We start from the raw sequence: 15073 nt of genomic DNA on the forward strand, positions 1-15073 counted from the left end.
ATGATGTTTGGGAACCTCTCACACATGCCCAGTTGAATTTTGGGACAATATATTGAAGCACTAGACCATCAAATATATGATTCTCAATCATCTAACAATGATTTTGAGTCAAGGACGCAAGAAACAACCATGTCAAAGGGAAATAATGGTTCCCTTTGCTTGATCCAAGGAACCCATAATGAAGAACTGGATCCAAGGTACATCGCCCTCTAGGCTACTCCCTTGGAATAAATGTGCTAAAATCGACAGGGGAGGGCCCAAAAAAATTAAGGCAACAATGAACCCTCAACCAAGACAAGAGGAATATAGTAATGTGGTTACCAAAGAGATTGGCACCGGGTTAGGGAGAATAAAAGTTGTAGGATGGGTGAAATTATGACTTCCCTTATTGTTGGGTGTCGAGCTTGATTATTTTCCTAATTGTTCAAAGGTTTTTGTTTAAGCCATGTTAGATCCTTGTTCCTAACATGGCGGCAACACCGCATGTTTAATCGTCATTAGTTGGGTCCACGGGGGGGATAAAGGTGACTTTTATGAGCCCCCCCCCCCCTCCGACAAGGGTTCGGGGGAAACACTGCTAAAGCTAAAAATAGATGAAAATTTTCCTTGTAAAATATTGTAATTTCGTAGTCAATCTGGATTGTTCATTAGGCAGATGATCTGACGGTAGACGTTATGTTAATTTAGGGTTTCTTGCCCTAGAGGGAAACCCTCGGTTTATATGAGGGAATTATATTATGGCTATGTATGATTATTCTGAGCTAGAGAGAGAGAGGAGGATGTGTGAGAGTGAAGAGGAAATTACAGCAGATCTGTTGTAGGTTGCATCTCTTCATTTTGTTGGATAATATAAAAGGAAGGATCGGTTGTTTCTCCAAGGATGTAGCCCAAGTTGGGTGAACCACATATATATATGTGTCTCTCTTGTTTTATATGTTTTTGCATTTAGGTTTCTGCAATATTTTGTATATTTCATTGCTCTGTTAATTAATTTTTAACAAATGGTATCAAAGCTGAAGGTCTATTTGGCTAATAAAATCGTAGGAGAGAAGGGTTCTTGGTTCGAGCGGGAGAAATGGCAGAAGATGGTAGGTTTAGGGTCGATAAATTTAATGGCCAATACTACTAGTTTTGGAAGATGCAGATGGAATATTATTTGTATCAAAAAGGTCTGTATCTACCACTGAGCAGAAAAACAAAGAAGTCGACGAGTATGATGGATGTAGAATGGGAGATTCTAGACAGAAAGGCACTAGGAACAATATGGCTATGTCTGGTAGTGTCGATGGCTTTCAACATTTCAAAGGAAATGAAAACAGAAGGTTTAATGACGGAATTGGAAAAACTATATGAAAAACCCTCAACGTCAAATAAGGTATTTATTATGAAGCATCTATTTAATATGAAGATGTTAGAAGGTGGATCTGTTGCTGATCATTTAAATGAATTTAACACGGTTACCAGTCAATTAAGTTTTGTAGGGGTAATTTTTTATGATGAATTTAGGGCTCTATTGTTTCTGTGCTTATTGCTAGAAAGTTGGAATGGCCTAGTTATGGCTATCAGTGACTCTGTCTCTGGATCTAGTACTTTAAAGTTTGATGATGTTGTTGGTGCTATCCTTAGCGAGGAAATGTGGTGGAAAATCTTAGGTGATACATAAGGTAATGATTTGACTGTAGATACTAGGGGAAGAAAAATGGAAATAGGAAGGAGCCTCGTAAATCATATTAAGTCAAGAAAAGGTAGATCCAAGTCCAAATCAAGGATAGTGTGCTGGAAATGCAGGAAGAAAGGACACCTGAAGAAAGACTATAAGTCATGGAAGGGAAAAGAAGGAGATGAACAACAAGATAAAAATCATGAAGTGAATGTGACAGGTGATGTGTTGCAAGATTCTTTGATTCTTTCTTTAAAAAATATTATTGATGCTTGAGTGGTATATTCAAGGGCCTCATTCCATGCCACACCTAATAGGAAACATTTTCATGACCGTGTTCAAGGATATTTTGGACAGGCTCATCTGGGTGATGATAAACCTTGTAAAATCATTAGAATGGATAAGGTTTTTATAAAAAAACAAAATGGAACCAATGGATATTAAAGGAGGTAAGGCTTGTTCAAGATCCGAGGAAAAATCTAATTTCAATAGGGCAGTTGAGATGTGAAGGTTGTGTAACTACATCTACAGATAAAACTTGGAAGGTCACTAAAGGAGCCCTAGTAATAGAAAATTGAGAAAAGGTTGGTATGTTGTATTTATGCAATTGTATTTCTAATTTTTTTAATGCTTTAACCTCCACAGGAGCAGATACGACTTTGTGGCATCATAGGCTTAGGCACATGAGTGAGAAAGAGATGTAGATTCTTCATTCAAGAAATTTGTTGCTAGTTTTGAAGCATGTTGATTTGGATTGTTGTGAGAATTGTGTTTATGGAAAGCATAAGAGATTCAAATTTATTAGAGTTGGGAAAGAAAGAAAGAGAAAAAATTAGAGCTAGTGCATATAGATGTATGCGTACCAGCTCAGGTAGCATCTCTTGGTGGCTCTCGCTATTATGTTACTTTTATTGATGATGAAACTAAAAAAACCTGGATTGATTGTATTTAGAATAAATCTGATGTATTTGATACTTTCGAGAAATGGAAAGCTTTGGTTGAGAATGAGACAGGAAAGAAGTTGAAGCGTCTCGGACCAGAAAATGGAGATGAATACTACAACAAAGAGTTTGATAACTATTATTCAGAACATGGAATTCGCAGAGATAAAACAGTTCCTGCAAGAACGCCACAGGAAAATGGTGTGGCAGAAAGGATGAACGGAACAATTATGGAGCATGCAAGGTGCATGAGATTACATGCAATATTGCCCCTACAATTTTGGGCAGATGTTATATGTAATGTTGTTTATCTAATAAATAGAGGGCCTTTAAGTTCCTTGGATGGTGGTATTCCAGAGGAGGAATGGACAGGTAAAAAGGTAAACTACTCATTTTTAAATACTTTCAGTTGTGAAGCCTTTTTCCACATTAATAAAGAAAATAAAATAAATATTGAGGAAAAATCAAAGAAATGTACCTTTATTGGATATGGTGTTAATGATTTTTGTTATTGCTTATATGATTACGAAAATCACAAAATCATTAGGAGAAGAGATGTCATATTTAATGAAAATGTCTTGGATAAGGATCATATCCAAGAAAAGAAACTGGAAAAAGAATACAAAGAATATGTAGTGCTTGATGAGATTACATAAAAAGTAAAGGTGCTTGAAAATTATAATGATCAGCAGCCACAACAACAACAACAACAACCACAATAGTAACAGACACCTCAAACAATTGAAAGTGGTGTTAGAAGATCTACGAGAATAAGTAGACCCCCTGAACGTTACTCTCCTTCATTATATTATGTATTTTTGACTGACTCTGGTGAACCAGAAATATATGAAGAAGCAATGTAGATAGAAATCAAGAAGAAGTGGGAGCAAGCCATGTAATAAGAGATGGACTCCTTAATGCATAATCAGACTTGGGACTTAGTCAAGTTTCCTGCTGGTAAAACAACATTGCAGAATAAATGGGTTTACGGGTTGAAGGAAGAAGATGGAGGAAAACATAGGTATAGGTCTAGACTTATGGTGAAGGGGTCTGCACAAAAGAAAGGTATAGAATTTGATAAAACAAATTCTCCTATTGTTAAAATTACTTCAATCAAAACTATTTTAAGTCTAGTGGTAGCAGAAGATTTGCATCTTGAGCAGTTAGATGTAAAGACAACCTTTCTCCATGGGGATCTAGAGGAAGAAATATATATGCAGCAACCACAAGTGTATTAGGTCAAAGGAAATGAGAAATTAGTGTGCAGAGATTGTATGGCCTAAAATAAGCTCCAAGGCAGTGGTATCTAAAATTTGATAGGTTTATGTCTGAATAGGATCATATTAGATGTCACTATAATCATTATATTTAACTTAAAAAGAAAAATGATGACAACTATATTATATTATTATTTTATGTAGATGACATGCTTGCCGCAGGATCTAACACACAGGAAATAAATGTGCTCAAAGGAAAATTGGCAAGTTCATTTGCAATGAAGGATTTGGGTGTTGCAAAACAAATCCTTGGTATGAGACTAACTAGAGACAAGAAAAATCGTAAATTAATGTTGTCTCAGAGTGAATACATACAAAAGGTTTTGGAAATATTTAATATGTTGAATGTAAAACCAATTAGTACACCTTTGGCTAGCCATTTCAAACTAAGGAGATGTTTCCATGACCCGGGAAGAGATGGATTATATGTCTAAAGTTCCAAATTATTCAGTAGTTGGAAGCTTAATGTATGTAATGGTCTACACAAGGCATGATATTTCACATGGAGTAGGAATTGTAAGCAGATATATGAACAATCCAGGAAAAGAGCAATGGATGGTAGTGAAGTGGATTCTTAGGTATTTGAGAGGTACCACAAATCAAGCATTATGCTTTGGTAGTTCAAAAATTGCTCTACATGGATATGTTGATGCATATATGGCAGGTAATAGAGATAACAGGAGGAGAACCACAAGGTATTTGTTTACTGTAGGTGGAACATTTGTCAACTGGATTTCGAAGTTGCAAAACATTGTTGCACTTTCAACAATGGAAGCAGAGTATGTTACTACTACAAAGGTTAGTAAAGAAATTATTTGGTTACAAAGGTCTATGGATGAGTTAAGCAAGAAGCAGGCGATGGGAAAGCTATACAGTGACATCCAGAGTGCCATTCATCTTGCAAAGAACTCAATATTTCATTCCAAGACTAAACATATGATCCCCAAAAGGATCTTTAATTGAAATTGTGATTTATTCGCTGTAAGAAAGTGTTAATGCATGATTTAAAAACACCATTAAATACATAAGCATGGAGAATTGAATAATAATATTGCAATAAATTATAACATTAAATCATGAGAAGAAAAGTGACACAAGAGATTGATAACGGAGTTCAGCTATCTCAAAGCCTACATCTCTGGGCTCAGTGTTCAATGGGGAGGCCTTTATATTATAAATTCAAAACCCAAAAAAATAAATCAAAGTTACATCAACAAGATCCCTGGCTGGTCTAGTTGTGTTCTGATCGACCTCAGAAATCCGATGCAACTGACAACACTAAAAAAGACTCCATACAACTCCTAGAATAAACCTGCAAAGTTATGCCTTCCAAATCTCCAAAACTATGCAAAAATTCTTATCTGTTGTACAAAATCTGACAACTCTCGTCTCTCTCTTTATGGCATTACATTACAAGTATATGTAATATTGGTGAATAATCCACATATAACAATGTATTAAATTACATATTAACTTTTGTAACTATATAACAATATGGTTCTATTGTTATCATTTGTTTAGAACCGCACTATTAAATATTACATTTGGTGCAGTGGAAATTATACACACACAACCATAAAATATGTTTAACTCTAGCGCAATAACCTATTGACCTGTGGCACAAAATGTTACCAAACAAACCGCATATAATATAGCCCCGTGGCTTGTCGGTTTACAACTCCGTCGGTTTCGGTGAATGTTATCATTAACCATAACTCTTTGCGACAATAGACCTCAACCCGTCCATAAAATGTAACCATTGCATGATAATTCCGGCGGTGGTTTCATTGGCAGCGTGGAGCATTAACTCCGACGGTTCCCGTGAAAATTGGTATATAACGTTACCATGCTATACCATACACTTTGCACCCTTTGATTATATAATATAACAATACTTCCTTTTAAATGTTAATGTAAAGTTCCCACCATATATTAATGTATTCACCCTTGTGTAAACTTTAATAATGTTTAACCATTTTGAAATATACGTCCACCATATGATTTCACACTTTAATATTAATCCACAACCATATATGCGTTCAACCTTATGTTGCCATGGTTTCTAAACTTCGGTTTTTTAATTTATATATGATGCACCATATTTTTAATATATGGTTTATATATATTAGCTTTTATATAATGCATTTTAAATATAAATTTTAATGCACCATAATAAAAATCATTTTTAATGTTATCATATATATATCTAAATCTCGCCATGCAATTGATTGGAGATATTACTATTGTAACGAAGTTGGAGATTTTCCACTGAGCTAAACATGTATTTTTGCCATGTGTCGAGCAATAAAACATTGTTTCGTCACAAACTTCCACAAGCAGTTTCTTGTTCATTCGGAGTCCAAATGCACCCATTCAAGTTGTGTTGGAGTTGTTTTTATGAGCTCTACACAATGACGTTGCTCCCACTTGAATCTATTAACTTTGAATTTTAGGCTTTTTCTAGATCCTTGATCAATTTCAGATCAACAAATATAGGTCAAGTACCATTTCATATGGTCAGTGTTGGAAGATGGAAACTTGAAGCTACAAAAGATACACACTACCCATAATCCTGCAGATATGTTAACATAAGTTGTAACCAGGGAAAAAACTGAGATTTTGCTCAGTTTCAATTGGTCTTCAAGTATGATGATGAAGATGAGAAACAACCAGGTCCAAAGTGGAAGCATTGTCCAGCAAGTGAAGCAGCAATGGAGTTGTTATAATCAGTCTTCAAGTGGGAGATTATTGGGTGTGGAGCCTAATTATCTTCCTGATTGTTCATAGGTTTTTGTTTCAGTCGCATTAGATCCTTGTTACTAATAGGGTGGAAACACCTCCCATTTAATTGCCATCAGGGAGGTCCAGGGGGTAATAATGACTTTATGAGCCCCCCCCCCTGGTGGGGGTTCGGGGGCAGTGCCCTTGAAGCTAAAAATAGATGAAATTTTGCCTTGTAAAATATTGTAATTTCATAATCAATTTGTGCCCTTCATTGGGTGGATGATCTGACAGTATAAGTTTTGTTAATTTAGGATCTTTTTCCCTAGAAGGAAAACCTTGATTTATATGAGGGATTTTTTTTGTGGTTGTGTATGATTATTATAATTGTGTGTGAGAGAGAGAGAGGAGGTTGTGTGAGAGCAAAGAGGAAATTACAGTAGATCTGTTGTAGGTTGTATCTCTTCATTTTGTTGGATAATATAAAAGGAAGGACTGACTGTTTCTCTGTGGATGTAGCCCAAATTGGGTGAACCATGTATATCAGTCTCTCTTGTTTTATGCATTTTTGTATTTGTGTTTCTAAAATATTTTGTGTATTTCATTGCTTCATTAATTAATTTCTAACACTTATCATAGCATAACATGCAAGTTTGAATTGGAAGTGATTGATAGAATTATGTAGGGGATGGTCAATTACTTAGGAAAACCTTTTCAAAGATGTATTAGGACATCTGAAGGTCAAATCTCAGCAATACACGATGGGTATGACACACGGAGAAGATGAAATATTATAACAAGACTCAATGGGGTTTTGAAAAAAAATCCATGGGACATAATGATAACTCATCTTTGATGCCATGAACAAGGGTGACTCAATGACCCTTCCACTTACTAAACCAAGCATAAGGGGTACAAGGCCGTCTTGGGATATGTTAAACGCACATGGACAGCGAGGACAATATGAAAGATAAATCATGCAGTACGATTTTTATTAACAACTGATATACATTTATAGTACATTGTTGTGACCGTTGAGTTTCACGTCCCAAGGTCTCTTGGACTGCTTTGGTCTATTTAGCTTCCACACTAACCCATTTAGGATTAGGTGTCCAACATTCCCCCCCTTAATCCGAAGGGTTATGTATGAGTCCAAGAAGAGAGCTGTAATACAAAATGTGCAAATATGCATGGCAGCACTACGCTGAATGTGCTCTATGAAATGTTGGTATAAAGGGTGGTGGTTTAAGGATGACCACCAACACTAGAATGCTTAGTGCAGTTCCCGGAACTCTTCCAAAATTGGCAAGAAACTGAAGTTTTTTGCTAGAGGAAGTGATCCTATTTTTTTAAAGAGGGAAACCTTCAACCATAAAAGGGAGATCTCACCCCGCATAAAAGGTAAAACTTCAACCTGAAAAGGGAAGTCTCAACTTGTGATGGTTTAAGGATGACCAACAACTCTGGAATGCTTAATGCAATTCCTGGAACTCTTCCAAAACTGGCAAGAAGCTGGAGTCTTCTGCTAGAGGAAGTGTTCTCAATTGTGTTCCTGGAATTCTTCCAAAACTGGCAAGAAGCTGAAGTCTTCTGCTAGAGGAAGTGTCCCAGATTGCCAAATGAAGGCATGTTCATGGGCATCTTAGTCTCTGGCTACAACTCTGAAACTGGTGTGGCAGGTTGTGGCTCAGGCTCGCTTGATGTGGCTTTGAAGCTTGTAGATGACCATCATTTTCCCCCCTGTCAGATACAAGGTGAGATGATGGAGAAAACTCAGCTGCAAGACTGTTCAATACTCTGGAACAAGTTCTGACATGTGTTTGGAATATCTTCTTGGCTGTTGATGCCCATTGCCAAGAAGCGATCCATCCAAGATGAATCTTTGTTCTTGCAAGACATTTGTTTCTGAAGCATCTGTGTGAAGAATGACTGATTTTATGACAGTGCTTACATGGATGAAGATCAAAACAGTGATCTTTCAGATGGCCAACTCGGTCACAGTGTTGGCATTTTACAATCTGTTGTTGTTGTTGCTGTGGAAGAGGGGCAGAGTCTGGAACAGCTGAAGCTGAACTGTCATGAAGAGCAGGTGAACTGTCATGAATGAATCCAGCACTCTGAAACTGAATGGGCTTGGTGTAGTCTGGAATATGAAAGGACAAGTCCTTGTCATATCCATCTGTGCTTGTTGTGGACAAGCTATTCCCAAGGTCTGATGATGGGCTTGGGAAGTGCAGACTGAGTTTCTACATCTGCATGTACAATTGCTGCTTTATTGGGTACTGGATCTGAATGAACTTGAACAATATTGACTTGCTGTTTATGGGAGTCTGGTTCATTGTTCTGAACAGAAACAGGTTCAGAATGACTCCTTCGTTTTAATTCTTCTTGTTGTAGCTGTGTTTCAAGCTGCAAAAAATCAATTTTCTCTTGTGCATATTGTAGACATGTCTGAATTTCTGAGAGAGAGCCTTTGCTGATTTGGAATGTTTCATGATTAGAGGAATATATCAGAGTTTTTAAGAACTCTAATATTTCAGTAATTCGAGGCATATTCTTCATTGTCAAAATTACACCCCTTTAAAAGACTGATTACAACTATGACCCAATGAGTAAAAGTAACACCCACTCACAGTACAAAGACAGAAAAATCCTTTGTAAATGTGCAACAAATGAATCAAGGAACAAAAAATATAATGAGTTTTAAATATAGTTCCACAACTGGGGCAGCAGCAACTGCAAACTTGCTTGGATCCTTCAAATACTCCTTCCCTTTTGAATCAGAAATGATGGCTAACAAAACTTCAACAATTATAACATTGTCATAGACAGGACTTGAATGCTCATATGCGTTGACTGGGGTATGAATCAGTATTCTCTGATCTTGCCACTTTTCTCAAGCTCGAACAGTTCGTAGCCCTCACAGTTTTTCAGGCTGGTGATGCGCTTATCCAACTATATCACAATTTTATAACAGATTTTGAGACGAAGATCAATCTGCTTAAGCTTGCACGTTTTGCTGTTATTGTTTCTCGTCAGTACACAGAAAGGGAAGCTGCTATCAGCTACTTAGAGGGAGTAATCGAGAAGACTGGACAGTATGACTGATATTGATCCTTCTGTTTATGCAAGCTACCATTGGGTCTCATCTCAGTATCATAAGTCGAGACAAGAATTTGCTGAGTTTTATAAAAGTGCTCTTCTGTTTCTGGCTTATACTACTGTAGAGTCTCTTTCGAAACCGTTCAAGCTGGATTTAGCATTTGACTTGTCTCTTGCTGCATTACTTGGAGATAACATATACAACTTTGGAGAACTGTTGGCACATCCAATTGTGAAGAGTCTTCTGGGTACGAGTGTAGAGTGGCTATATTATATTTTACAAGCTTTTAATGCTGGTGACTTAGCTCGGTATCAAGAACTATGTCATGTTCATAGGGATGCTCTCAATGCACAACCGGCGCTTGTAGAGAATGAGAAAAAGTTGCTGGAAAAGATTAATATCCTATGCTTGATGGAGATCATATTTAGCTGTCCTTCAGAAGATAGAACAGTCCCACTGAGTATCATTGTAGACCGAACCAAATTATCAATTGAAGATGTTGAGTATCTCCTCATGAAAAGCCTTTCTGTTCATTTAATTGAAGGGTTTATTGACCAAGTTGATGCGACTGTGCATGTATCTTGGGTACAGCCTAGAGTGCTGGGAATACCCCAGATCAAATCCTTAAGGGATAAGCTTGACAATTGGCTGCAAAAAGTCCACACAACTCTGTTGGCTGTTGAAGCTGAAACCCCAGATTTAGTGGCATCATTATTGAAAAGTAAAGCGTAGATGAAGGCATCAACAGTTATGGACAACGTTACCACTCAACTGCGTTAACCCATTCAATAAAAACAAACATTACCATGACACACATACCATTCAATAATACCACTACACAGTGTTACGCATACCATTATACAGCGTTACCATGTCAGGTGAGATTCATGGAAACGGTCTGAAATCTGAAGAACAGGATAATATGAATTCAAACACTTTAAAATTCCTTTGATAGTTTGGCTCCGAATTGAATTGAGACAGCAGTTTGTCGGGTAACGTTTATCTAACAAACCAGGACGTGTCGGAGTGCTCAAGTAACGTTCAACTAATACAGAATTTCATAATGGAAAAGCTGGACGTGCAGGAGTTTCAACTCATTCTTTCAACGCGTTCTCAACAATGACCAACGCAAAGATAACGACCAGGACGTTCCATATGCTTTGTTGTACAATGAGGAACTTCTTGATTCTTTCCGAGGAAATCAATAACAAATGAATAATTGTCGCTTAAACGTACAACAGAATTACAAGTAGCATTTGAACATGCATGATACGATAAACTAAATTAGCCATGAAATTTCCGCCAGAAAATGGCTGAATATTCGGATTTGGAAGCAATAAATAGTTTGTGAATAGTTACAGTATCCTTCAATCTTCTGCAAAAGGCATCTATATGCGCATTCTCTGTATTAGCACTTCAAAAACACAAAATTTTTGAAATCAAGACTTTGAGAATAGATATAAAAATACCAAGAGTCCTATACATTGAAATCCCAGATATGATAAACACAACAGTTGTTACCACCGAATCAGCCTTTTCCTTTTTTTTTGGTCAAAAAGAGAGAGAGAACTTTAGAATGGGAGAAGGACCATGTCAACATGCTCGTTAGAACAATAGTTGAAGTCTAAAGTTCTGTCTTTGATATTAGATAGCATTCTTTGTGTCTCCAGCCAAGCTTTCAGGGGAAGACGTCAGCCTTAATTCCCCATAACCATGTACATACCCATCATCCTCATCTTTAGAGGAATCGACACCATAAACAACCCCATTAGCACCAGCTGCTTCAATATCATTAGTTTGCCTCACAAACTGACCTCTAATCCAAGCAGGGACCGTTTCCTTTTTCTTTGTTTGAATTTATTTACAAATTGCATGGGACAGAGACCAGCGCTTATTCATGGCGAAAGAGAATCGACAACGCTGAGGAAATGTCAGGATTGACAAAGTTGGTAGGGAATTGCAGGGTAGAAAACCTAACGCATAAGAAACTGCCTTTCTCACCCCACCAGCAGCGAAACTACCGAGGACAGCGCTGACGAGGTTCCAGGGCCTGGAAAAGTCAGATAAATTGTTGTAAATACACTGGGCATATAAAAATAGCTCACGACGGTTTCTGAGCGCAAAGCTCAAATGGACAGAAACGTTGGTTTATAGGTCAGTACGCAGATCTTAGACCAATCACTCTGCAGGGAAAAATCGAGTATTAATTATCACGCATAGAAACGATGGGTCAGAGATGGCAACGCAGGTATTCACCTGCCGCTCTGAGCGTTTTCATGCCAGGCTGAGAATGGCAGCAAAATAATAAATGGCAGCACTGAAATGCACACAAATGCCACAAAACTAGTGGCTCACACAAGATTTGAGCAGGTCAGGAAGGTACCTGCTCTGATACCATGTTAAACACACATGGACAGCGAGGACAATATGAAAGATAAATCATGCAGTACGATTTTTATTAACAACTGATATACATTTATAGTACATTGTTGTGACCGTTGAGTTTCACGTCCCAAGGTCTCTTGGACTGCTTTGGTCTATTCAGCTTCCACACTAACCCATTTAGGATTAGGTGTCCAACAGGATAAAATAAGAGATAATAAGAGGGGGGAAGTCTAAGGGGACATGAGTTGTGATCATAAGGATGAGAAGTGAAAATGATGTTGTCTCTAGTTATGAAAACAAACTAGACTCCCGAAGGGAAGGGGATCAAACAAAATGGGAACCAAAATGCAAAGGGTTAACATTTTTGGAGTGCCCATGTGGGGTAGGATCTAACACTTGATAGGTGGAAAATTCAAGGGATAGATGGTTTTATCCACTTATCGAAGTGTGGTGGTCCCTAAGGCGATATCTATAGAATGATAGGTAAATGCAATGAATGGAGTGAGATCACTGATATGTGAGATGCCACAGGGAATGGACCTGAGGAATACCCTATATTACTCATGATGAAAGTTGACACATAATTCAATAAGTGCAATGACAAAGTGGTGTTAGAGTACGAGAAAAAAATATGAAGATATTTGATTTAAACAAGGGAGACTGGACACTTCATGGAAAAAATGGGTTCTAGATGAAGTATCAAATCAGCAAAAAGGGATGCAATGGTGCAAAAAGGCAAAAGGTGCTACCAATAGATGCCTTAATGCTTCTAGGAAGCATGGTTCATGGTGAATAATCAAGGTAAGAAAAGAAATATGGGAATGGACTGTTAGAGGAGATCTAGAGTCATCCCTTCCCACCAAGTCAAACATCGAGACTAGATGGTAAGTGTGGCATCAGATACAAGAGAATGTTTCAATATACGGTATCAATTAGCTAATATATGCAAAGTGTAGATGGCTCATCAGAGAAGCTTGTAGGACAAACTATCCAAGGAACGAGAGGAAAATTGACCATACCTAAATTGTTGGGGTCTAGGCTGAGAATAGGTAAAATCAGAAGCTCTCCGGATAGGACAATAGGAAAGACTACCCAAAAAATGAGAGGATAATCAAGCTTACCTATATTGTGGGGGCCTTGGTTGACAATGGATAATAACCAAGTTAGAAAGTGGCCAGGGGAGTCATCATGTCCCCAAGCATGGGATACTACTCCCCAACATATGAATATGGAGGGGATTGATTGGGTATGCAAAGGTGGGAATGAAGACCCCTGTTGGATGTGGATGTAGCATGTTATTGACATGTCAGGTGTCTTTATAATAGTGGATTCCAAAAACTTGTCTGGATTATTTTGGTACATAATATGATTATTCACTTTTTGTTATTGTCACCATTTGTTTATGGTATGGTTATCTTCTTATGGAAAGAAGGGATGAGTACAATAGGAGAAAGGAAAGGGTGGAGTGCCAATCTCACTTAGTACTAAATTTATGATTCAAAAGGACTAAATGTCTAGGTTTGAAAATATGGGTCACCATACCAAAGAGTGGCTTGGGATATAGTGAACTAATGCTCACCTAGACAAAACTGGGGTTGAACGAGAACAATGTTAAAAAGGCTGACATGTTGAGATAATATGTAGGAATGAATAAGTGAATCATACCCAAGGTGATCTAGGGTGATATGGGACTTTAAAGGTTCTTTTATATGGGGAAGAATAATGGTGCTAGGATCAACACTACCAGATTCATTATGAAGGGTTGGGAGTATTTCTTCTTATTGACCCTAAAAAATGGATTCCCCCTTACCCAAACATTGTGTGGAAATGTAATAGGTAAAAGGTGGATGTGGATCAAATATCTAGGTTCAAACTAAGTGGTTTTTGGACCAATCATCATCATGGGAGACATGGTTCATATGCGCAATATTTCCAAGATGAAATTGATGACTAGTGGATTGAAGGTCCATCGATGTTGAGACTGAAGAGACATCATAAAAAGGTGTTTCTAAATGCTCATAGTTAGACACTCTGGAAGAGTTTGAAGGTGTCGGTCCCATGGATGATGAGAGGTAAAGGATTGGTAGGGTATTCTCTTCCATCTCTACATCAGGAAGACCAATCACAATGATGGGTTGATTGGTATCCTACCATAATATAGGAAAGATACCAAGGGCCACAGGTAGAGGAGAATAATGGGCACTATGAGTGGCATCAAGATCATGAAGAACAACAAGAGTATCTCGAAAATTGGAGAGATGAGGGTAGAAATGTGAATAATGATCGTACATATCGCGCAAATAAGAAGGATGATTTGTGCATAAACCTATGTTCTTCTTGGATGATTCAAGTGACTTGCACTTTAGGGACATTTAGGTCTAGCCATGTAAATCACACAAAGCACATAGAGTAGGCTTAGGTGTTGATGATTGATTGGTTGTTTCTTAGGTTGCTTTATATTTCCCGTCATTCTTCCTAGATTTGTCCCCCTCACCACTTTCTCTCATAGCAGGAGTAGGCTCATGTTGAGGTTGAATTGGAATTGAAGCAATGGGATCAATAGCAGTGGGAACTAGTTATATTGGTGTCAAATCCACATAAGGTTTAAGCTGATTGGGAAGGGTATTTAGAGGAGGATCAATGTACCATACTAGGATCCCCAAGGTAAAATTTGGAAAACTTAGAATAGCCATAACAGGTTTGTTGACTATTCCTGGCGGTGGGAAAAGAAAATTTATTTGGTTGAATGGATAGTGCCCAGGAGGAACCCCGTTTAAGGCACTAAATCAGTTTGGAGGAGTGGATTACTGATGGACTAGCTACAAAGAAGAGGTATTGGGTTTCTAAGAAATTCATGCCCCTTGGATCATTCATGCATTAGAAGTTTTAGGCTCAGTCTTAACAGGTGGTGGGCCATATTATGCCCCAAGAAACAAGGAATATTTATAGACTCTTGGACTTATCTCGGTGAAGGAACGAACTGTAT

At 37.7% G+C, this 15073-nt stretch overlaps 1 pseudogene; it reads left to right on the forward strand.

The window, feature by feature from the left end:
- Nucleotides 1–9679: 9679 nt before the first annotated feature.
- LOC149192200 (26S proteasome non-ATPase regulatory subunit 13 homolog B pseudogene) lies at nt 9680–10434 on the forward strand (annotated as a pseudogene).
- Nucleotides 10435–15073: the final 4639 nt, after the last annotated feature.

The sequence above is a fragment of the Pinus tabuliformis genome, chromosome 2_2 (genome assembly GCF_031772625.1).
Source record: "Pinus tabuliformis cultivar Carrire ecotype Pingquan chromosome 2_2, CPIR1, whole genome shotgun sequence".
Lineage (NCBI taxonomy): Eukaryota > Viridiplantae > Streptophyta > Pinopsida > Pinales > Pinaceae > Pinus > Pinus tabuliformis.